General features: G+C 44.3%; 1 protein-coding gene across 21 annotated transcripts in view; it reads right to left on the bottom strand.

The window, feature by feature from the left end:
• The window catches only part of NRXN3 (neurexin 3), a 1,032,385-nt gene that overhangs the window by 824,759 nt on the left and 183,637 nt on the right, over positions 1 to 23,989 (bottom strand). The window contains exon 1 of one of the 21 annotated variants that reach the window (XM_075030064.1): positions 20,979 to 21,042. The exons of the other annotated variants lie outside the window; for them this stretch is intronic. The gene's annotated coding sequence lies outside the window, so the exon portion shown is untranslated. Of the gene's footprint in view, positions 1 to 20,978; positions 21,043 to 23,989 lie in introns of those variants that run through there. 21 annotated transcript variants of the gene reach the window in all.

Raw genomic sequence — 23,989 nt, forward strand, 5'->3', positions numbered from 1 at the left:
CTAATGCCACAGGTGGCAGACCTCCTACATGCTAAGCCATAAGGTCTGGAAGGGGACGTTTCCATCTTCTGGAGGGCACTTGGGTTTAGACACACCATACTTAGCTCTGGGTATCGCCTCTAAACTTCTCATGACACCTCCTTATCCTTTCCAAACTGATCTGCAGTTCAGGTCACATATGGTCCTCCTGATGGTGTACCCTCTGGGACACTGTCTCTCCACGTTCTCTCCTAAAGTCTGCTTTTTGTGCTTTGTGTTTAAAAGCAAATGCAAGCACATCTTCGCATGTTCAGTGTAGAGGCTACGGTTTAGCTAAAATCATAAATCACCACCAAACCTTTCTTCTGTGGATAGAGCACTTAAGTGCCAAATGCAAAAAGTGACTTTGCCCAGGATCAGCAGCAACGGCCACCGAATCCCAGAACAGCCTGTAGGTTCCATCCCCAGATTTCGTCTCCCCAAATTGACACTGAGAACATAAATTATTAGTCCCAGTAAATGAAATCCAAGTATCAGGCTGTGAAGAGGAGGAGGTAAGAAAGGAAGGGGAAACTCTGCCTGACATAAATGATTCTATCAAGAACTTCAATTAAATTGATTGATACAAGTTTGCCAGCAATACCGAAAAGTGCCATGTACCTTCCCCTGCCTTGTTTAGACTCTCAATAGCAAAATAAACCAATAATGCAAGGGAAGCTATAAATCTCAGTTGGGCCTGGTGACAGGCACTGTGCAAAGCTATTAGAAAGGAAGGAGATTAACTTTGGTATTCAATCCTTTAGCTTCTCGGTTCCTTCTCTTCTCTTCCTGCTCCAAGGTCAGAACCTCAGTTATTTCTCCACACACATATACTCCTTTCACCCTTACTTTGTAACAGTAATGTTTGTGGTATGGAGTGACAAGCTGCAACAGCCAAGGACCCTAAAGAAGCGGCACAGGGGAAAGCACAGGGCAGCCACCATTGCTCCCAGAAAAGCCTCTGCCCTAAGGAGCCAGCTGCTTAGGGACTTTCCCATCTGCCCTTTTCCAGGTTTCTCCACAGACTGCATCTACACAGACCAGAGGATCTAAGGCTGACGTTAGAGAAATGGGTTATTATACACTTGCTTGACTCTGGAGATAAAACACACATCAGAAGGTCTCTACAACCAGCAGGTTTGGCCCAGGCCCATCCCCTTATAGAAAGGAACTCAACCGTTGGCCACAACGATTCAAAATATACATATATCACCTCAGCTCTGCACATCACCTCTGCTTACTCACTTCTTCACTATAGCCTGCTGCTGTTTGGCCTTTCCCCACAGAACGAAGAATAACCAGGTGCCATGGTCATCTTTGATCAGCCCCAGTGGCCTGCTGGGTGTTCTTTTCAGTCCCAGCAGTGGGGTTGTGTGGCTGCATGCCTGCACCCTGGCTGGTTTTCCCCTCCAACCCTTCACGACAGCCCATTTGCTATGACAGGCTGGACACCTGGTTGGGGGCAGGAGAAAACCTGCCCATTACAATTAGAGCCCTCAGCCAGGCACACGCTTCTCTTCCAACACGCTGAGAAAGGAGAAGACCCAGCCCCTGCTACTGGTGTGCATGTATGTGCCCCCTCCCCAAGATGACCCAAGTTTCCTTGCTAGCCATCGCACTGCCACGCACACCAGAACAACCAGTACAGCACTCTGAGGGCTGGACAAAGCAGCAGTGTTACTCCTGCAAATCAGAGACTGACAACAGGGAAGAGTCCTCTGCTCTAACTCCTACAGCAATTGGATGTAGCGGATACAAGTAGCCACTGCAGCCTTGTCCCAACCTCTCATTCAGATGGAAAAGGTACAAAACAGGGAAATAGGGGGAAACAAAGACAGCAGAAAATAAACTAGAAGCAGATACAGCAGCAAAAATAGCTGGATGCAGTGGAAGTAAATTCAGCTCTCTCGTGGGGGCATGCAACAGTTCCCCCTGACTACCCAAGAAGTTATTCCTTCTGATGGAAAAATATAAATTAGATGCATCTTTCCTTTAAGAATTAAATCTATGTTAAAAGCAGAGGCAAGCAGCAGCATTTTAGAAGGCAGGGATGCTGCAATGCTCTCAATATAAAACTACAATAGTCAATGTAAGCAGAATTTCTGAAGATATGTCTTGGCAGGGCAGCTGATGGGGGACAAATTAGAGGAAAGTAACTGAGATCAGCACAGCAAAAGGCCATTTCATTTTGAACTTAGAACTCTGGAAAGTGCTTTGCCAATGCACCCAAACCTGACCCACTCTTTGAGCCTTTGACAATTAAGCTCTCCCCTACACCCCTCAGTCCCGAACTTAACCATCCGTGCTATTAGTGCAGTTCAGGCACCTGAAACCTGAGCATCTGCCAACTGCTGAACTACATAGCAATGCACAAAACATCAGAAATGCAAGTTTGCATTTAATGAATTAACATAGCCTGTGAAGCCCAGCACCTCAGAGATGAAGTAGTGCACTAGCTTAACTACATCTCCACTAATAATCTACTTTATATTCTCCAGGGAGCTTTTCTTTTTTCTGGATGCAGTGGGGGGCAAAAGGGGGAAGGGGGGAAGAAGGGAAGAAGGGAAGAAGGGAAGAAGGGAAGAAGGGAAGAAGGGAAGAAGGGAAGAAGGGAAGAAGGGAAGAAGGGAAGAAGGGAAGAAGGGAAGAAGGGAAGAAGGGAAGAAGGGAAGAAGGGAAGAAGGGAAGAAGGGAAACAGAGGAAAAAAAGAAAATAGAAAAATAGAAAAAGAACAATGCATTTGACAGGGGGGTATGGTTCCTGAACTCCACTAATGTAGAAGAGAGAATAAGACAGCAAACACAGGAAAACAACCAGCCACTTTGATGATAAGAATGTTGTCTCCTATGACCTGCTATGATGAAAGGGAAGTATCCCTGAGACCCATCTGAACACATCTGCTTTTAACCACTGTGGCAGGACCTGCGCTGACAGACTCCCATCTGCTGGTAGATCAGACACCACAGAAGAGACATTGAAAAAAACGCAGTCTCCATTATTAGGAGAAAGTTATATATGTGGGTATATATACACACATCTCATCTAAGGCTGGCAAGCATGCTAGGGATTCCCCAGGAAATTCTCATCTGTCCCCACTACTATTCCTTTACAGTTGTCAGATGGAGGGCTTATTTACAGTTCAAGGGGAGAACTTCAATGAACAGCTCTAAACTTAGTGAACCATAAACCACCCTCCTGAAGCAGGACCCCCAGAATCTACTCCTGAAACCTAGGCCATAATAATAACTGTACTTTCCTACAGCAATTTTTTGTTGTTCCATTACTCACAGGGGAATGAAATGGTTGCAACTTTATCAGCCTGTTGCTGAACTGCCCTTCCATAAGCAGTTCTTATCTACAGAGCCTCTCCACCCTCAGTAGTTAAGTCCCTTAGTACCCTGCAGCCTTCATCCACATCAGTCAGGTTAATAAACCCCTTCAGAGTACAGCCCCAAGTCTTGTTTGATAGCTCCCTCTGAGGCATGATGCACATATAAGCTCTAAAGATTTTCCACAGGAGACCATGATGGGAGATAGGCTTGCAGAGAGTGAAGGATTCTTTATTGCCCTGTTAAAGACAGAAATCTGTGGCTGCAATTTATTGAACAGTAAGACATGCAAGAAATAAAATTTGTCCAAACACAACAAACAGCAAACGACCCAATCTGGGCACCTATCAAGGGAAACAAAGACTTCAGCTCAACAGCTGTCACGCCAGGATGGGAGTTGTTACTGCCAATGAAAAGCAACCAAATGCTAATAAAAAAATAAAATAAATAAAAAAAAATCCTACACAGAGGGAACAGGAGAGAAAGAAGGACAGGAGAAGCACATAGAGACAAGTATTCATTTGGCATGGGCAAAGACAGACCTGTAACAGGCTCAAATTACATGTATTGGGGTATGAGAACAGGATCTGACAAACTCAAACCTTTGACAAAATCCCAACCGGATTCCACAATCTCTGTTATCATTCTGTTTGGTAGTTTTTGCTAAACTGAAGCAGCAGGATTCAGTCAATAGGGCACAGAGGGGGAAAACAGGAACTCGGGTCTGTTCCTGCCGATCTGCTGGTAGATCTGGCTAAGCCAGTTCCTCTCCCCGTGCCTCAGTCTCGCTGCTCAGAGAGCAGACGCAGCACATTTTATGAAGCATTTTCTATCACAGGAAAGTAAGTCTCTTTTCCTTAGAGAGTTAAGAATTATGACACTTCCAGGTTTTCATATCACACGAGGCTCTGTTTGGCCTTTTTATCACCTAGTTTGTGAGCAGCAAAAGCAGAATAAATGCAGCAGACACGTGGCTTGCCTCCTCTATACAGGAGGACAAATTAAAGAACTCGCATTTACGAAAATTCCCTCTTGATCAAAACGATCAAGCATCATTCCTGTCACTGTGTGGTAGGGTCACCTGGCAACAGGCAGAGAAAGCAGGAGCTGAGCTTTTCCACAAGCGATGGCTCGGCGTGGCTGTGCTTCAGGGGAAGCGCTGGAAGGGCCAGGCAGCCGTGAACAAGCCTGGTCTCATCCGGGAGGGGGCACTGGTAACACACATTACCCAAATCTTCAGGTTTCCAAACACCAAAGCGACAGAAAACTAATATTAAATTAAAATATGAATGTATATTGTCTTGATGTTCTGGTAATTTGATGACTTGTAAAATTAAATACTGCATTCTCCTAAACTAATACAGGTAAGCCCTCTGCACCTTTGTTAAACCAAGGGTATTCCCTACCAAGGGGTCTGTAAAAGCAGGCATGTTGCTACCAGGTGCTGGTGTTTGGCCAGCAGTGAGCAGACAGAGCAGTTTGCTAAACATAGATACTATGGATGCTGCCCACAGAGGCACTCTGAGAAACTCTGTACAGATTCCTCGCACAAACGCTAGCACGCAGTGATGCAAAGCTTTTCTGTACTATTTCCTGCAGCAAAACCAAACAGCCTGCACAGCACATAGGTCTGAGTACTGAGGCTCCTACAACTGAAACATCAGAAAAAGAAACTTGGCCACAGCAAGTACATTCACTAAGGGACCATGATGAGCTTTCACTGTGTACAGAGATGTATGTCACTCTGCTTTTCACTGAATACACTCAGCCTCTGTCTCTTTCTCTGGACTCCTCCCTTGTTCCTCACCCCTTACAGCTATGGGCTGTGACAAGCAAAGCAAGCCATCAGGCCCACTGGACACCTACAAGGCAGATTTCCAAGAGATAAAATACCAAATGTGCATGTTTGCAAAAATATATATCCTAGAATTTGGGAATACAGACTTTAACCTGCAAGTTGTGGTTAATCTTGGACAGCTTTCTAGGTTGAACTCTGTGGAGGTGCTGTTCCCCTATGTCTCCTTTCTGTCTTTTCTGGAAGCTCCAAGCCCCTCAGGCCAGAATGAGTTTGTTGCTTCCACACGGTGGACTGCAACACTTGGGTTTGGTCTGCATGCAAAACCGGCTCATCCCAGCACCAGAGATGTGGGGGTTTTTCAGATCTTGCACTAGGCTAGTGATGAGTTAGGAGCGCTCATCCATGCAGCAACTCACATTTAAGCTACGTAAGCCCAGTGTTAGCTCTTCCAAGGGATTGAGACATCTCACCCTAAAGTCTCTGACAAGGTCCCAAAAGCAAGGCTGCTGTAGAAGATAACATTCAGGAGACTCATCAGTTTGCACTGCTCTCAGCAGCTCTCATTTTTCAAACTTGGCCACTGAGGACCTGTTTCATTCTAAGCCTCTGACTAAGCCCAAGCAACCCCACTTGCCAAATCTTGCTCTAACCAGCTGTAAGTTGCTCTCCTCACTGCACAACAGAATGTTACCCTTGAGAAACAAGTACAACTCCTCACATTGCCTGAGCTGCCAACACTCAGGAAATATGTTGGTTGTACAGCAACAAACGTGCAGCCATTTAGGAGCTCAAATCTGGATACCCTGGCCAGCCATCACTCCGGTCAATGGTGGGGTTGGCTTCTGATCTCCCTGCTCTGTCAGCCCAAGGGCCAAAAGAAGAGTGAAAGGAGATGATGCCTTACCTGCTAGCAACCTCAGGTTTCCAACACAGGTGGGCAGTTTTGATTTCATCCATTAGAGGGCAATACTAACATAGGAAAGGAACGTTTAGCGTTTCATACACTAAAATAAACAAGCAAAGACATGAAAGGCCCTGATCTAGCAGCACTGAGCAAAGAACAAAGCACTTGGATAGTCCACGTGCTCCTTCCATCAAAATCCTTCCCCAGTCTGGCCCCATTTAGTGGAAGGTTGCCCCGCACTAAATTTTCAGATGCTTGTTTCAGGTAAGATTTTTACCTTTCTGATTCGAACAGAGAAGAGTTGATCTGTCTTGGTCATAGCAGAAATACAGACAAACCTTTGTTGTTGTTCATCAATAAAGAAACCCTTCCATCCCACCCAACTTTAGTCTCCATATCTGATAAGGCCCAAAAGATCAATGCTTCATCATTCTCCCCAGACTAACCTGTTTGATATTGACCATTTCTTACAGACACAGAGATAAAATGTACTGGATTTAATCGTAAATGTAATGTAACTGCCTCATGCCTGTCAGGACCTAAAATTAACTTTCTATGACCAAAGCTGCCACGTACGCATATAGTCACCACGCATTGCTAAAGCTTGTGACAGTTCTGTAACAAATTGTGGTCTAATAGCATCCTTCCACAATGAGTTACACAGGTTAACTCCACATATTTTTAAAAAATACTTTCCCCCCTTATTTTATAAATAAAACTCTCTGCTTTCATAAGCTTTCCATCCCATTACTTCAAAATAATTTACAAACATAAACAAGCGAAGTGTCACAAAATTTTGCTTTTGTTCCACTCAAGCAAACACCCTTCTTTAGAGACTGGGAAGTTGAGGCACATGACGTGACAGTGGGTTTCCCCAAGGTCATACCATATATCTGCAATGGAACAAAAATGAGAACTTTTTCTCTAGCTCCAGTCTTGTATTTTAACCATTTACCCATACTGCTATTCATGTTTACTAGCACAAGATACTTTTGTTTCTTCTCTGAAGTCCTCCATTGTCCTCAGATTATGGAGCTGGGAGATCGAAAGAAACTACTTTTCTACTCACAGTGTTCTGCCATTATGTTTATTTGCTTATAAACAAGATAAGATATTTTCTAATGTTTTGTTCATTCTATTTATTTTTCCTTTCTCTTAAACAAAAACACCCAGGACGATCTTTCCAAACTTTTTTTTAAATCAAATAATCTTCTCCATAAGTATTAGGCAAGCCAAGTCCCACCATGACTGATCTCAACATTAAAAAATAGCATATTACACACAGTTCAGTGCTAGCTGAGAGTAATCTACCAAAATCAGTGTAGAAAGGGCTGCTAAAACCAGAAAGAAACACAACTTTTGCACCTAGGGAATTTGCAGATCTTGGCCCAAATTTCTACATAGATGCTTAGGCGCCTAGCTTTCATGGGCCTCTTTGGGACTTCCAACATGTGGTAGCAGTAAGATGACACATTACTTCATGGATATGAGCCTTACTTCTTCCTCCCTCTCCCTTGCAGCCAGGTAGGGCCAGTTTCACACAGCACCATCAGAGGTGTGAACTCTCTATCTACTCTGTGTAATGGTGATTTTTCAAGCTAGGTATGATCATGTTTATGGTAACAACTTTCTTCTGAGGCAGAAAAGAGAAATTAATTTAGACATAGGGTTAGGTATAGTCATACACCTCACAGAACACACACTCACAACTTAAAGCCTGTTGTACACTGTTATTGCACCTCCCAGTCATACAACAGTGACAGCCTATTCACCAATCCTCCTTGCATCAAGACTGAAAAGAACAATTTTGCCACCTGCTGCCATGGATGATTTTTAAGTTATCATCAGAAGAGCACAAAAAAAAAAAAAAAAAAAAAAAGGCCCTAAATGCCTGGGAACAAGGAGGTCTGGACTGTGTCCCATGTCTCACAGCTACCCCAAAACCCTCGCCATGTCATCTCAACTCTTATGTCGTACTTTCAAAATGGGGATAATGACATAACTGCCTTCTCTAGCAGTGACACTCAGACTTTGAAATACTCCAGTTCATTACTGGTGACATAACATTATGTTGTCAGAGTGCAGCAAGGACAGGATGTATAGCTCTTGGAGTCAGAAGAGACCACTAAGCCAGTTAGGCTAAATTCTTTTAAGGTTGGACACAAGATACTTTAAGGCATTACCACTTAAAATGCTGGAAAATCTTCTCACCCACTAGTACCCCTGAATCCTGCTACCCTATCCCTGTGGCCAACACTTTGCCTCTAGCAGGTAACTAGTCCAGGTATTTAGTGACAGCATTACTTGATTGAGCACAACAGGTTTGTTTATAACAAAAATAGTTGCTTATTTAAAGAAGGTATTTTCCTCCTGCCACATAAAAGATAATCAACCTGCAGCATCAGCACTTTCTCTGCCAGCAAATTAAAGATCCTGTGAGTAAGGCTGTAAGCATGAGATAATTGTGTTGTCCTATGTAAGAGAGGCTGTGAGACAGCAGCAGCCCATGCACTGCTGAAAGAGGACAGGGAGCTGGGCTGGAGCGAGAGGAACAGCTCGGTGTCTCCCCGATCCTCTCCAAGCTGACATGCTTGGTCACTGTCACCACACAAGATGGTGCCCAACTGGGATTATCCTCGTTGTCATACTCCTGCAGCATAAAATTGTTATTGCCTGAGAAATAGTTGTAAGTTGGAAAAGAGGCTCAGTCTGAGACCTGAAAAACATCACACAGTGTATATGGGGGAGCTTCTATATCACTCACAAAACCAAGCAACTCCTAACATTAAGTAAGGTGATTGCAGGCAACAAGCAGTCAGGATGCTTCCTGCATGCAGCTCTGCAAATGCGTCTTGATTCAAACACAGAGTTCATCAACCAACCCCACGCAGGGCACAGACACCCTTCCTTCATTTGGCATGGATCCTAGAAATGAAGCAGTCGCCCACCATCCCATTGCTGCATCCCCACACAGTTCAGGCACTCTGACCCTGGTCTACAGTCTTGGAGCTTCCCCCCCCCCCAGCCCAGCCAGCACACCTCAGATGACCCACCCAGTACTCCCCCCAGCAATCTGACCACCCTGCAGCACTCAACACCCCCCTCCCTACTCCCCTGACCTGGGCCATCACACCTAAGGCAGCCCAAGCCAGCCTCCCATCCAGCATATCACACCAGCAAAGGGGACTTCACTCCAGACACCTGCTGCAGCAGGGAAACTTGAGGGCTCTATTACAACAGTGCATTTCTACCAACAATTCACTCATACAATATGATCGTTACATTTTTTTTCTCTGTATGGGGCATTTCCTTACTGTCCAGGACACTTACAAACCTATGAACTTTTCCTAAACGAATACTACCGTATTTTTAAACCCAATCAGTTTCCAGTTCTCTTGTCTCCTTAAATGTACTGAGGCCTTTCCTGTACATAATATATGCATGTTTAATAATTTCCAAATACGTACTAGTTTGAAAACTGCTCTGAGCTTCATTGCTTCAAGACAGATCATGCAACTTGCAACCTACATGTGCAATACCTAATGCAAAGACTGACTTAATCAGACTTGCATTTCAGAAGTCCAGATTCACAAGTTGCCAGGTAGCTGGGGCTTACCAGGGCTACCTAATGCTAACTATAAATATTAGTTCGAAAATCATGTTCTGAGTTTAAAGTGTAGAATACATCTAAAATCGTGGAGGTATATCATTCTGTCCACTTATTGCAGCTTCCACACTGAAAAGATAGCACTGAGTTTGTATTAAAGAAACAACTATGTTTACCCCCCCAACATGGATATAAGTGCTGGATATATTGCCTTATCCTTTCATGCTAAGGCAAAAACAATATCTTGAACTACTACAGAAAATAGATCAACAACTGAATGAACCAGGAACAAAGGACAGGTGTCCACAACTAGTGAAATACAGACCTTAAACAAATGTTGTGAAAGGCTCTTTGGGTAGCTTTTGTATTTTAGTATTTTCTCTTTAAATTGCCTATACGGCTGAGAGGGACAAATAGCAGAGTGTATTTAAGAAGCATAATTTACCTCCCTTTTAATTTTTAATTTCCCAGTAGAAGTGACAGTGTTATCTCTAGAAACTCACTTGCTCAGGGGCATTTTTATAGTCTCCAGCTTTGCATGAACTCTCCCTAGAGATGGCAAGGTCCCCCGACTCTCATCTAGCAAACATCTGACTAAACTGCCTATTAGACAATAATGCCCTCCAGCAAGAGGGGAAAACATGGCGCTGTTCTTGTGCCGTCTTCTCCTTTCACCCCCTCCCCAGTCCCCATCACAGTGCAGACAAGGCTGCAACAGCTGCCTGTTCTGGGGGAAAGTAGTCAGTGCGTGAGACACGACTTCTGAGGATTTAGAGAGGCTCAGAGACACAGGGGGAAGCCTGCTTGAATGGGAATTTCACAACTGTTTCCTAACGTTTTAGGCTATTGTTTTTTCTTCCCCTCTAGCTAGCAAGGACAACCCAGACCACTGCAGGGTTAACCATTAGGCTACTGTAGCCCACCAGGCGCTCTACGAACTGGCAAATTCAAAGCCCTCTAAAAGGGACTGGAGATGACACAGCAAGAGACAAATGTCAAACATGCCCCAGAAACACAGAAACCAGCCCTGCATTCCCAGCACTAAATGTTCTCTGGCAAACACAGCCTCACACACAAAAAGAATCCCTGCTGGCCTTTCATCTGCCAGGGCTTGTGTATTAGCACAGGAACCCAGCAGGAAAGAGTCAGGAGGTCTCTCCCCATCTTTCACCCTCCTGCAAAAAAAATATTTCTCCAAAGGACTGAATATTTTCAAGAGGAGGGAAAACCCTTGCAAAAGTGAGGACAACAGCAATGAGTTTTTCACAGAGCTGTTGCCTTCAGTAGCTGTGCTTGGGGATTTACCTGCCAGCAATTCCAGCATTTGTGTCCCAAACCACACTTACCATCACCATTCCTGAGCAACCTGGTGCTGGATGCATTCCCTCTTTGTGCAGCTACGTACTTTCCTTCAGCTTCCTGAAGAGAACTGCTCCCCTGAGAAGCTTCAAACTTCAGAATTTTTTTTCTCTGCCCTACCTTGCTGGAGACCATCCAGGATTTACAGTTCTGGGGCTGAATTCTTCTCTCTAAAGTAACAACAGTGAGGGTAAAGGAGCAAGACCCATGAAAATAAGCTCAGAATCTAGCCACTAGCTTTCTGTGCCCTGGATCAGCCAGGAACGCGAATGCGGCACAGAGAGTTGCTTTGCTCAAGGGAGAGAAAAGAACGTGCTTCATGCAGCAGGAGCATCTCTGGCTGGTAGTCTCCAAAACAAACAGTACTGGAGATGAAAGAACCATGCCCTTTACACGGCTCTTGCAGTACACGTTTGCTGTAATCTTCCCAACACAGACTTCTACTAGGCTCCACAAAAAGAAAAGCACTTAAGACATTTCAAACTTAACAAAGCAAAATGCATATGCATTACAGCACAGCAATGTGGAATTGAACTGGCAGTGAAACGGACTGACTGCATTGGTTAGAGTTATTTTATATCTGATTTCAATTATTCTGCTATGCAAGGTGGTGAAGGTCACAGAACAATTTAGTGGCAGGGCTGCAGATGGATCCCAGGTGACTGACAACTAACCCCTCCTCCTCCCCTCCAGCACTGGCCTATCTCTTAACTACCAAACAGCACAGGAGTCTCTTATCAGCAAGTGACAGATGCAAGTGGGTTTCCAGGATGGAAAAAGGAGAAAAAGAGGATCCCCCAGGTTCTGAGGGGGATGAGAGATTGCTGGGGACATCATTTTTCACTATCTACTATTCTTATTTTTCATTAGATTACACAGACCAAATATACTTGGCTATTAAGCAGAAAGGCACCAAGGGACCCAAAAAAGACAAATTAATTCCTGATTTATGAACAGAAAATGCAATAACCGTAAGGGGAAATCAGCATATTGCTCATGTACTAAATGATCATTTCATAGACAAAACTGGGAATAAATCCAGGAATAAAGAATAAAAGTAGAAAGGCTGTGGTTGTAGTGCTGGGGGTCTAATCCACAAAGGAATATTATGGTGAGCACTATTAATTCAGTCACCTGGAGGAATAACAGTATCACTGCAAAACAAAGAGTATTTAGACTCACTGTATAGCAGGGCTAATCCAGACCAAAGGTTTTCACAATCTTAGTATCAACAAGAATTTTGTATGCACGTACGCGTAGTCATAAATAAGTATATAAATGTGTAACGTTTTTAACTTCCCATAGCATCTCATGCTTCTATAGTCCTCCACCTTCTCACATCTCCACTAGAGAATGAGAATCCTGTTTGCGGCCTTCTGTTATTCCATGCTTGACTTCTGCACACAGATCTACCAGAGGGACTGTGCAACACTACACTCAGTGCTATAGCAAACTTATCTCAGCTGTAATTTAACTTTGATATAACTGAGTGCTAGGTAATATGCACAGGGATCTGGGAAAAGCAGTTAGCTCTTACAGATGAAAGATGGGATGCTAGAAGTTGTGACTGAAAGATGGGATGCTGGAAGTTGTGACTGAAATGAGCAACAGTTCAGGGCTAAGGAAACAGGAACTGCAGCAGTCTGACTTCTGTCAGCCAACATAAGGCTGTCATACAGTAAGGATACACAGACTAGAAAGTGTTCAGATATGGCCTTTGAAGAAACTGCTTAATACATAAACCAAACATGCAAAGCTAACTGGAGCATTTGTGCGTGCTTAGCACATGGATAAAGTAATGAAGAAACGCATGACAGATGAGTGACAGAAGATAAATAACCAACAAGAAAGCACACGGAAACTACTATACTGTATACAAGGGAAGGCAGTAATATAAGGCAGCACAGAAAAAGTGTAAAGTAAAACCAAGCTCATAGACATACAAGCTGGAATCCTAAATGCACAGCTTGACATCAACGTGCAAACAGTGCTGTGCTGGTATGTTTGTGATTTGTCATAATGACTAATGAAAGAAAGAAGTGACAAATCCAACCTGGAATCACGTCTATAGTTAAAAGCAACTTTGATAGGACAAGACGCCTGGTTCAGAAGACAGAGAGCCCAGTAGCAAAAAACATGCCGATACATCTCAAATTATATCTGCAACACTTCTGATCAAGCAGCAAACTGGACGAAACATCAAGTACAGGGTGGCAAGCCCATCAGCACAGCCATATCTTTCTGGAAAGAATCCTGTAGCATCTACCATTAAAAGAAATAAGTAAGAAATAACTCGCATACATGAAGCAAAGCTCCTACTTTAGGAAGGCAAACAAAACTCCATTTGGGCTGTAGAGAACACAGAGCAATACATAATAATCTATGTATAAATAGTTATATACACTTCTTCATCTGAAAAAAAATCCCTAATGTAGACACACAACTATCTTCTGAAAATATGGTATCAAATGCCAGATAGGGACACACAAATCCTAACAGTCATTCCACACCAGCGATACAGGATATGGACATTTTAGCCATTCCACCTAGAGATGTCATACAGAAAGGCACATGTTTCATAAAACTTTATCCTGTTTGAAAACTTAAGTAGCACAGAGACTAGAATTTCATCACCATCAACCAAGAAATCTCAATAGGCTCTATGAAGTTGATGAATACCAGCTGTACCCCACTTACATGTGAGGAAACTGAGCAACAGGTTACGGGACTTGCTTTGAAATCAAAGTGACCCAGTGGCAGAACCAGCAGCTGTATGTCCAAATCCTGTGCTTTAAACACTAATGCACAAAATCCTTTCCTGAACCAGAAATAGAAAGCCAGGTGACCTGCTCCTCAATTATCATAGAATGATAGAAAGGTTTGTGTTGGAAGGGACCTTTAAAGATCATCTAGGCAAACCCCCCTGCCATGGGCAGGGACATCTTTGTCAGGCATTGGAACAGGCTGCCCAGGGAAGTGATGGAGTCTCCATCCCTGGAGGTGCTCAAAAAGTGCGTAGATGAGGCACTTCAGGACGTGGTTTAGTGGGCATGGTGGTGGTGGGTTGATGGTTGGACTCGATGATCTTAAAGGTCTTTTCCAACCTAAACAATTCTATGATCTTCCAATAGACCAGGTTGCTCAAAGCCCCATCCAACCTGGCCTTGAACACTTCCAGTGATGGGGTATCCACAACTTCTCTGGGCAACCTGTTCCAATATCTCACCACCTTTATTGTAAAAAATTTCTTCCTTATATCTAATCTAAATCTAGCCTCTTTTAGTTTAAAACTGTTACCCCTTGTCCTGTCACTACAGGCCCTGGTAAAAATTCTCTCTCCATCTTTCTTATAAGCCCCCTTTTGAGTATTTGAAAGGCCACAATAAGTTCTCCTTCTTTTCTCCAAGATGAAGAACCCCAACTCTCTCAGCCTTTCTTCATAGGAGAGGTGTTCCAGCCTTCTGACCATTTTCATGGCTCTCCTCTGGACCTGCTCTAACAGATCCATGTCTGTCTTGTACTGGGGACCCCAGAGCTGAACGCAGTACTCCAGGTGTGGTCTCACAAGAGCAGAATTGATGAGGAGAATCACCTCCCTCGACCTGCTGGCCACACTTCTCTTTATGCAGCCTGGGATAAGATTGACTTTCTGGGCTGCAGACGCACATTGCTGGTTCATGTCCAATTTTTCATCTACTAATATCCCCAAGTCCTTCTCTGCAGGGCAGCTGTCAGTCCATTCACACCCCCCCCAGTCTGTACTGACACTGGGGAGTGCCTTGACCCAGACGCAGGAGCTTGCACTTGGCCTTGCTGAACCTCATGAGGTTCACATGGGCCCATTCCTCAAGCCTATCAAAGTCCCCCTGGATGGCATTCCTTTCCCTCTAGCAAATCAACTGCACCACTCAGCTTGGTGTTATCTGCAAATTGGCTACATCATTAATAAAGCTATTGAACAGTACCGGTCCCAATACAGACCCCTGAGGGACACCACTTGTTACTGATCTCCACTTGGACATTGAGACATTGACTGCAAGTCTTTGGATGTGGTCATCCAGCCAGTTCCTTATCCACTGAATAGTCTGTCCATCAAATCCATATTCACTGCTTCAATCACTAAAAACCTTTTTAAAACAAAACAGGAAAAAAGGCAATTAGAAACTGTAAAAAGCCCTGATTAATAGCTCATATTTGAAAATAATATGCAACTAATATAGCCCAGCAAGCAAGGTTGATTTGGGCCACATTTGCAATGATCTCACCTCCTTCTCTTTCTTAGAAAGACGTTCAAATTAAAGGAATACAAAGCATTAAGGGAAATCTACCTGGGCATCAACTTCACCTCTGCTCTCCTTTCCCTAGCTCCTCTCAATAGCCCTTAATCCCCCACCCAGGCTCCACAACCTGTCCTCAGACCACATCTCCAGCAGCACTGAATGCAATTACTGTAATTGATGTGCTGCTTTTGTTAAGACCATGGTATCAATAAACGGGAGTAAAACAAGCTGCTAAGGAAGATGCAGGAAATTTATTAGAATGGATGCATGCAGTGGCTGGCATAATAACTGTTGATGGCCAATTCATAAATCACAGCTGGACTCTTTGGGAGACTTGTAACTCCCAGTCGGCTTCCCTCATAAAACAACAACAGTATGAGAAAACAAATGAGAGACTGCTGTTAAAGCCAGTGCTAAACCTTTGCTATGCCAGTCGCAGCCTCAAAAGCTAAGAAGGAACCATTAGTTTAAGTTACCAGGCTCAGAACCAGCTAAAAATCCAGCTGGAAATGTCAGGCAATGAGCTCTCTTGCCTTCTTTTCCAGTCGAGTGGGAAGTCACACCTCAGACATGGTCTCTGACCTCTCTCAAGGCCTGCAGTTTTAAGAGTCCAGCAACCCAGAAAGCAATCCAGTGCCTATCAAAGGTCACACAGCACTTCAGAAACACCCAGTCCCTACAACATCACACGCCTAGACAGCACGCTGAGAATGCCTGCACCCAACGCAGCAACCCAGGGCTGCTGAGGGAGTTATCACAGCAAATGGCAGCCCTGCAGGTCCTGGCGTGAACGTGACAGCATGCAGGCTGTGGCAAAAGACCTGGAAGCACAGCTGTGTGGACGAGCAACCCTACCAGCCAAATGTCATCCTGCTCTCAAGGTGGCAGGCCCACCCAGAAGCAGGCCTGCATCATCCTCTGCTAAGCTAACCCCGCAGCTTGGCAGGCACAGTCTTTGCAGTAGCTCAGAAGCAGAAATGCTGCAGTGTTTCAGCTGCCCCAGCTTCTCCCCAGGGCAGCCACAACAGTCTCATTACCTGCTTCTGTCCCAGTACCCTCTAAAATGGAAACATGAGGGTGCTGGTGCCCTGGCCCATGCCCTCTGGCTTTCACAAACTCCTGGGATTCGTGCAGGGTCCCTGACCACAAGATGCTGGTAATCAACTATCCCATGCCTATCACATGGATGAACTGGCAAACTGGGGCATCAGTCTGGGCTACTGCCTGAACGGATCCCTGTAGTCCGTACCTGTTCTACATCCCCTTTCTCCCAGATCCATATCTCTGATGTCTTATCCATGTCAGTGGTGATGAGAGGATAAGGAGGAGGACAGAAAGGGGCTTACAGATGACAAATGTTCCATGTAAATTTTTAATGGCAATAAATGTGTTTTATTTTTATGATGATTTATTAATGTGCTTTATAAATGTACAGATTGGCCTGAGGCATCATCAGAGGTGGTTGCTGCTTGCAGCTGGGGGTGATAAATAGCACCTTCAATGCAACAGACTCAGGAGACAACTTGTTATGCAAACAGTTTACCCTTTAGGGCACTGCACTGCTTTAGGACCAGGACCACGCACTGCAGCCTTACAAGCTGTAACTGCTACACCCTGCTTCAAAGCCTTCTCCTCACCCTGGGGTACCACCAGGAATATCTATAGGCTCATGCTGTAGGTTGAGGCTATCACGGCCAAATCTCATTTCAGTCTGCATTCACAGGCCAGTCTCCTTCTTGAGGGGGTCCATCTCACACATTACCAGTCTGGCTGGCTGGCTCCATGAGGGCCATGCAAGTATTTCCAACTGTGCAACACTGTTCCCCGTATCACAACGTATTGGCTTACCCAGCAAGACATGATGAACTCACTCAGGGCTGCCCATTTCTCCAGCATGTGTTACAACAACACTACCATCTGGCACTTATGCTGCATCTTTCATTTAGGAATCTCAGAATGCTTTTTAGCAGCATCATTATCCTCACTTTCCTTTCTTCATGTAAGGAAATAATTCATATAAGTCCAAAAAAGTGTAAATCACAAAATGTAAATCAGTTGCTCCACAGTCTGGATCTACTAGATTATTCCTCAACATATCTTACAGCCAAGAAGAATTAACAAGGTGCATACTCCAAAGATCTCGTAGCACTTAAACACTATAAGCTTAATCCAGTTTTATAAACCATTATCCATGAAAATGAGGCACAGGGATGGCAACTAACTTGGCTACGGTCCTACAACCATTTAGTGTCAGAATCATTAGTTTACAAACATCCCAAGGAAGATAAGCAACACCACTGTTGCCTTTGCTGTTACAAACAAAAAATGCTAGTTAATAATAAAAAGCTCAGGAATAGATACTAACTGCTCTAATTCCTGTTCAATACATAAGCAATGAGACCATACATCTCCCACCACATACCTTATGCAAGGGCCTTTCATTATTTTTGTTTTTCTAAATCATTTCTGTTAGGAAATCCTAGGTATGCAGGCTACTTTATCAAGAGATTTACACCTTTCATTAAGGCAGGAGCAATAAGGAACAGTCACAACAGAAATACCAAAAAAGGGCCACAGTAAAGAATGGTGCATATATATTGACAGAAAAAAAAATGTTGATGCCATGGGCTTCCTCCCAGGCGGTTAGTACCTGACATTTGCAGCTTGAGCACACGCTGCACACTCCTGACTTAGTGTGTAACTCTAACCTAAAAGCTGAGGCTCCAGACGTAGTGGCTGTAGCTGCTGTGCCTATCATACAGCCCTGAACATGCAATGAGTACTTGGTCAATAATAAATAACTGTAATAGATTGGATTGGGCTTGAAAGTGCTTACTTTTTAAAACCATCCCAATTTAACTTTAACTCTAATCTCTCTGGTTTGTTTGGTTTTTTTTTCTTTCCTTCCATGCTGCTAACTTTGATGTCGAAAGCGAAGGAATAAGGGCTTCCAATACCACTGCCATCAAGGTAATAGATGTGATAGACTCAGGCTTACCACTGACTAGGTTATTGATTAAAATTTGTCAGAAGATGCTTTGGAAAGGCTGAAAGAGGCTTCAAACACGAAAAAAAAAAGAAAGTAAAATGTATTTCACTCCCAGAAGTGTATTTCAAAAGACTGAAGGTCAATTATCCCAGCAATTTACAGCCAGTCTCAACAATTTGGCTTGATTAGAGAGTATAATACAATAGGGGAGTTCTCCTCGCTCAGTCTCCCAACCCTTCCTTCTTTAGCAGCAGGTTGGAATGTCAGAAACAGCAGAAAGTGCAGGGCACCTATATTGCTGAATAAAGCAGCAACAGGCATTTGTCAGTGGATCTTGGCAAGTACAGACTTAGAGAACATATGCTAACTAGCAAGCATGGCAGGAGGGTTTAAAAGCCTGAAAGATTGGGTTGGTGACAAATCAGTGAACAGGAGATGGACGCTTTCATCACCAAGAAGGTCATTTGATTGGTGGGTATTATCAGTTATTGGAGGAAGATGCGCAGAGATTTGGCAGTTGGAAGGTGGATTTGTATGGAAAAATTGATAGTTTTGCACAATCTGTTCATCCCTCACTATCTGCCTCTTTCCTTCTGCACTGACCTGCTGGAGCCATGACATTTGCCTTCCCCAGGCCCTGCTGCCATAGCCAGAAAGCAGAGCCTTGCTGTTCTTCAGCTCCCAGCATGCTGTGCCACACACCAAGCCTGATACCATCTTAGCCACCAGTACTGGATCTTTTCCAGTTCTTCCAACTGATTGTTTTAACTACTCACAAGGCAGGTTCTAACAGTGGGCATCACATCCTAGACGAGTAAAGCAAGGCTGCCGAGCTGCTGTCACCAGCAGCCAGATACACTGAAAGGTTGTGAGCTGGTATGTTATTTGTATCCAAGGTCACTCTAACTGGGTTGGTACCTTCCTCCTGCCCAAGCAAAGCACTCTCATACACCCATGTCAACCTCAAAAAGGCCAAAACACGTCTATGGTGCAAGTGCTTTGCCTACTGATTACTGCAAAATGCACACACATAACGCCTTCCCAACCAATAGGATTATAAACCCATTAGGCATGCCTCTACCTGCCCATGTGCTAATGGGGGCAATGAGTATTTTCTGTTCATTCTTTCCTTTCATAGGTTACCAACTGCTCACTTCCTCTCTCCTCAGAGCAACAATAACTACAAAGTCTTTCTGACCCAGAGCACACCAATGTTTGATTTCAAACTGTTTTAAGCTTCCATTCCCCCAAATGCACAAAGCTGTCTTCCTCTCACAGGGGAGCAGAAGGGGTTAAAAGCCCACTCTCATTCTCCTTGATGGAGGCCATCCAGCCATGACCCTGGCTGAGTGGCAGACACATAGGAAGTGGATTATCAATAACTCTTTTTTCTACCTTCTTTCACCCTCTCTCTATACAACGTCAATGAGCTGGAAAATGAAAGGAATAATGCAGGTTTAAGAGGCCAATAATTAGGTCACAGCTGATCTCAGCTCGAATCAGCTGACAGCTGGTGCCTATCCTGCCCTAGCAAGCAGGGGGGCTTTCAGCACTCAGAGGTTTAGGCCAGCCTCCCCTTCTCTCTCCACTCTACCTCTTTGTTCCCAGACTCCCGAAAAGCAAAAATCGACAACCGTAATGCAAATCTACTAGGTTTCCACCCACAGGAGTTTACAGGGAGAAGTGACTTTGCTTGCTTTTGTCCTAAATTACCTTAAATCCTCTTTCCTGCTGCCTCACCACCACTGTCAGACCAGCACCACAGCCAAGTTACTGCTCCCGAGCTGTCCCCTTCCTCCCCCAGCTCCATCCTGCCCACTCCCGAACATAATCCCAATGTTTGCTTGTTTTAGCTTCCATAATCCTGTTGTCTTGCAAATCTCCTCACCATAATCCTGCTTTTGTCTGTCAATACAATTTGTTTGCTGTGGGGAGGAAGGGAGGTGAAACGTTGCTGGGAATGGAGAGAGCCTTTGCTGCTGGTTTCCAAGGCTGTACCCATTTTCACACACACCCTGGGAGGTTTGGTACTGCTTTCCACTCAGCATCTCAGGGCGGGTCACGGCCTCCAAGACAAAGAGTTTGCTGGGTCAAACCAGTGGCTGCTGCAGAACTAATGGCATGGTAGCAAGGATGTGTTGTTATACATGCCTGCACACGCTAGAGGGAGAGCAAGCAAGAAAAGCAAAGCAAAGGAAGAAGAGAAGCTCCACTCTCCCTTGACTGTCATTCTTACCTGCGCAAAGCAGGGGTAGAAGCCGAGGAGTGGGGCACTGCTGTAGGCAGCGACACACAAGGGAGGAAAGACCAAAGCCTGTATCACTTGCACACTAACACAGTGGTGATGGGCAGAGAAACAAACTGGTAATTGATTGGTAGGAGCTGTGGCAATTTTGTGTGTTTGCATGAATAAAGAATCAGCTTAATCAGACTAATTCCTTCCAGTCAAAACACAACATGGGCTCCAGAACTCACAGCAAAATTCGGCTGCACCAGCCAAGTTTCACACCAGAACAAAGGGGCTACGAATTCCACCCAGTTTGGCTGCAAAACCGAGAGTCAGGCCAAGTGCCCAGAAAACACTTCTGAATTCAGACAACCACCCACTGAAAAAGCACAACAAATTGTGAAACTAGGCGATGATCATATGATTTGGGGTTTGTTTGCAAACATTTCAAAGAGAGATACAGTACCTGAGCAGGCTGCTCCTCAGGTCTGCTGAAGCGGATAGGAAAAGAGGGGGCTGCATGCCAGTCTAGGAGTGAAAGAAAACCAAAAGCAATGCTTTCAAGAGATTAAGAAAAGTATCATTAACACCTCTTTCCTCATGTCAAGTCTCTACCTCAGGTCTCCTACTAGGAAAGGAAGTATTAAAACGTTGTATTCAGAATATCTCTCCCCCAGGGGAAGTCTGGCTCAAGCTCTTTGCGGAGAAAAAGGATTTTTGGATTTACACTGAGCTAAGCTTGAGACCCAAGTACTCGGGATGCTCAAAGCATGTTCAGATCAAGTTGCAGACGCTGTTCATCCTGCACTTCCCATTGCAAGCCTTGCTCTATAAGATGTTTTTGTCTGTTTTTTCCCAAAGTACATCACCTGAAAAAGTACATTCTGGGAAGCATCGCTCAAGTTAGTAGTTTTTACTACCATTTATGTAACATGTGGATTTCAGCCTGTAAGGTTTGTCTGGAACATGAAGGGTTAAGTCAATTAACTACAGAGTTCAGCTTATTGGAGATTTTAAGGCAGAACAAATACTCAGAACCCATAAATCAAATAAACCATCAAAGGCCAGCAAGCATTATTAAAAAACTGCATCCTTAAAGCAACATGGAGAGGATTCCCAGACTAAAGGTTGCTAATGCAGAAAGATTCTAGGAAAGGCAGTAAAGACTCTAGGAAAGGTATTTTATGAATATGTTTATAAACTTACATGAGCATAGTACAAGAAGGTATTCATGCTATGGGAATTTACAGCTGAAACCAATGCTGAATAACCAGGGCTTTCACAAAGGGGCTGGGACTTTGAGGAAGGAATTGTGTGCAGAGTTTGAGACAGCAGCTGGGACACTAATTCCAGTGCTGCAGGAGTGGCCCCTTCCCACACCAGTTTCAAGTAGATCAGGAACCTGTTATCCACCAGTTTATTCTAGAATATGGTGTATTTTAGCTTCCTCTAAGTGGGAGACCCCTTCCCCTCCCTTGCCCCTGTTATTGTCCTCCAGCTACAGATTAATATATTCACTCATATTCCTCTGATAACCTTGCCCACCAAGGCTTCCAGAGATAACATAGCTTTTATCAGCAACTTTATCCCACTTTCATCCACCTGTCCTCACCTACTCAGGGCTGAATTCCTGGCATTTATCATCTCACAGCAGTGTATCACACTCCATTTAATTTCTGAGCAGTCATCATCTAAAGATATGCAGCTCGATGTTGTACGTCTTGAATCAAATGGAGTATTTCCAGACAACTCGCAATGTTTCACACTTACTTGCTTCAAAATCTGGTATAGATTCTCCCGCCTCCTGTGGCAGGTCAGCCAGTATTATTATGCCCATTGCAGAGATGAGGAACCTTAGTCACAGAGCAGAGAAGCATCTCTTCCTCTAGCAGTGGCAGAGCTGGTAACCAGGTGATAAGGAACTAGACAACCCTGGTTAGTGTTTCTATTGCCACCTACAGAACTCCCTCTATACATGCTGGGAGCTTGCAATTTTAAACACCATCACACAGAAGGAACTTTTTCCCCAAAGGTAATGTGGTTGAATGACAAGAAATACCACTCTGTCTGCACCCCAGGAAATGAATCACCAATGCCCCGCAGGACACCACTCCATGCAGCCAGGACAGCCTTGCCTCATCTAGACAGTTGTGTGTGCAGAGGCAGCAATGCCATGAAAAACCACTTGCTGAAGCCAGGGCTCCCTGTACTGGATGGCACGTAAATTATACTGCAAGAGACCGGGACTGAGTAGCTTTTAAAAAGGAGTGGCTCTTAGCCTAATATTTATTTAATATTTGAGTTCCTCGTACTGGCTTACTGAAAGGCATCCTATCCACAGAAGATCTGTAAACCTGCAGAGCCAGCCTCCCCCCTCCCTTCCCCCCCAACTTTACAACCTCATTCCCACCACCTGGGATTCCAAGACAAGAAATTTGGCCAGTTTTGAAGTTTGAGGAAGCTCAGCTTCTCTCCTCCACTTCCTCCCCACAACACACGCACATTTCCCTTACATTTTCCCATAGCAGAAGTTTGGATGTTTCAGAGGTTCACACATGATTTCCCCCCGTGGTCAGAAGCAAAGTCAAAGTAAAGCCATAAGACAGTGAGTGTGTTGAGGAACTTGCCATTCCCTCCCTTCCACCCAAAAATATGTTAGTAAAGGAAGGAAGGTGACAAAGTTTGAATGCAGGATCATCCTGCAGGCAGTCGATGAGGTGACACTGACTCTCTAGCCTTTAGAGCCCAAGTGTACACTCTGAACTCTAGAAGCTGTGAATGGTACGTTCTGCTCAATCTAACACAGATGCTGAGGAAAAAGGATGATTTGTATTTCTGTAGCTCCTTCTACTCTGGTGGATTCTGAGGCATTTTGAAACTGGTATAAAGCTTTGATATGACTGAGTATGTTTTCCACCTGCTGTGAGACACAGGAGCTGCTCAGCTCAGAGCACAGCAGAGAAGGGTTCTGCATAGACTGGAGAACAAGGGCAGAGAAGCACTGAGACAGGTTGGTGCTAGAGGTGCAGTTTTGGCCAGGACAGAAAAGCAAATAATTTCCATTAAAGATGCAGTGATGTTTAAGTCAGAGAGCTCAGTTTTACATCCAGGCTGAAAGCAAGTATCTGAAGACTTCCTGCCTCCAGTACCTTATTGGATGTTGTATGTGAAAATTGGTTTTGCCTTGGCTTTTGACAGATGTATTTTTCAAGACTCAGTAACAGCAAAGCCCTCGATTCTGGAATGTCAAAATTTATGATCAGAACAGGGTATGGCCTTAGATTACACAAAATCCAAGAGATGCATCAGGATTTGTTTTAACAATCCACATACCAAAGTTTACTTCTGTGACTGCTTCACAACTGCTGACACCTTTGACTAAAACAGTCTCCGCTGTATCAGTGTAGCTCGTGACTTTTTGGTTCAGAAGACATGATGCTGAAACCCTGTAAACGCATCAGCAGAAGCTACTTCAGG

The sequence above is a fragment of the Buteo buteo genome, chromosome 6, assembly GCF_964188355.1.
Source record: "Buteo buteo chromosome 6, bButBut1.hap1.1, whole genome shotgun sequence".
NCBI classification, from domain to species: Eukaryota; Metazoa; Chordata; class Aves; order Accipitriformes; family Accipitridae; genus Buteo; species Buteo buteo.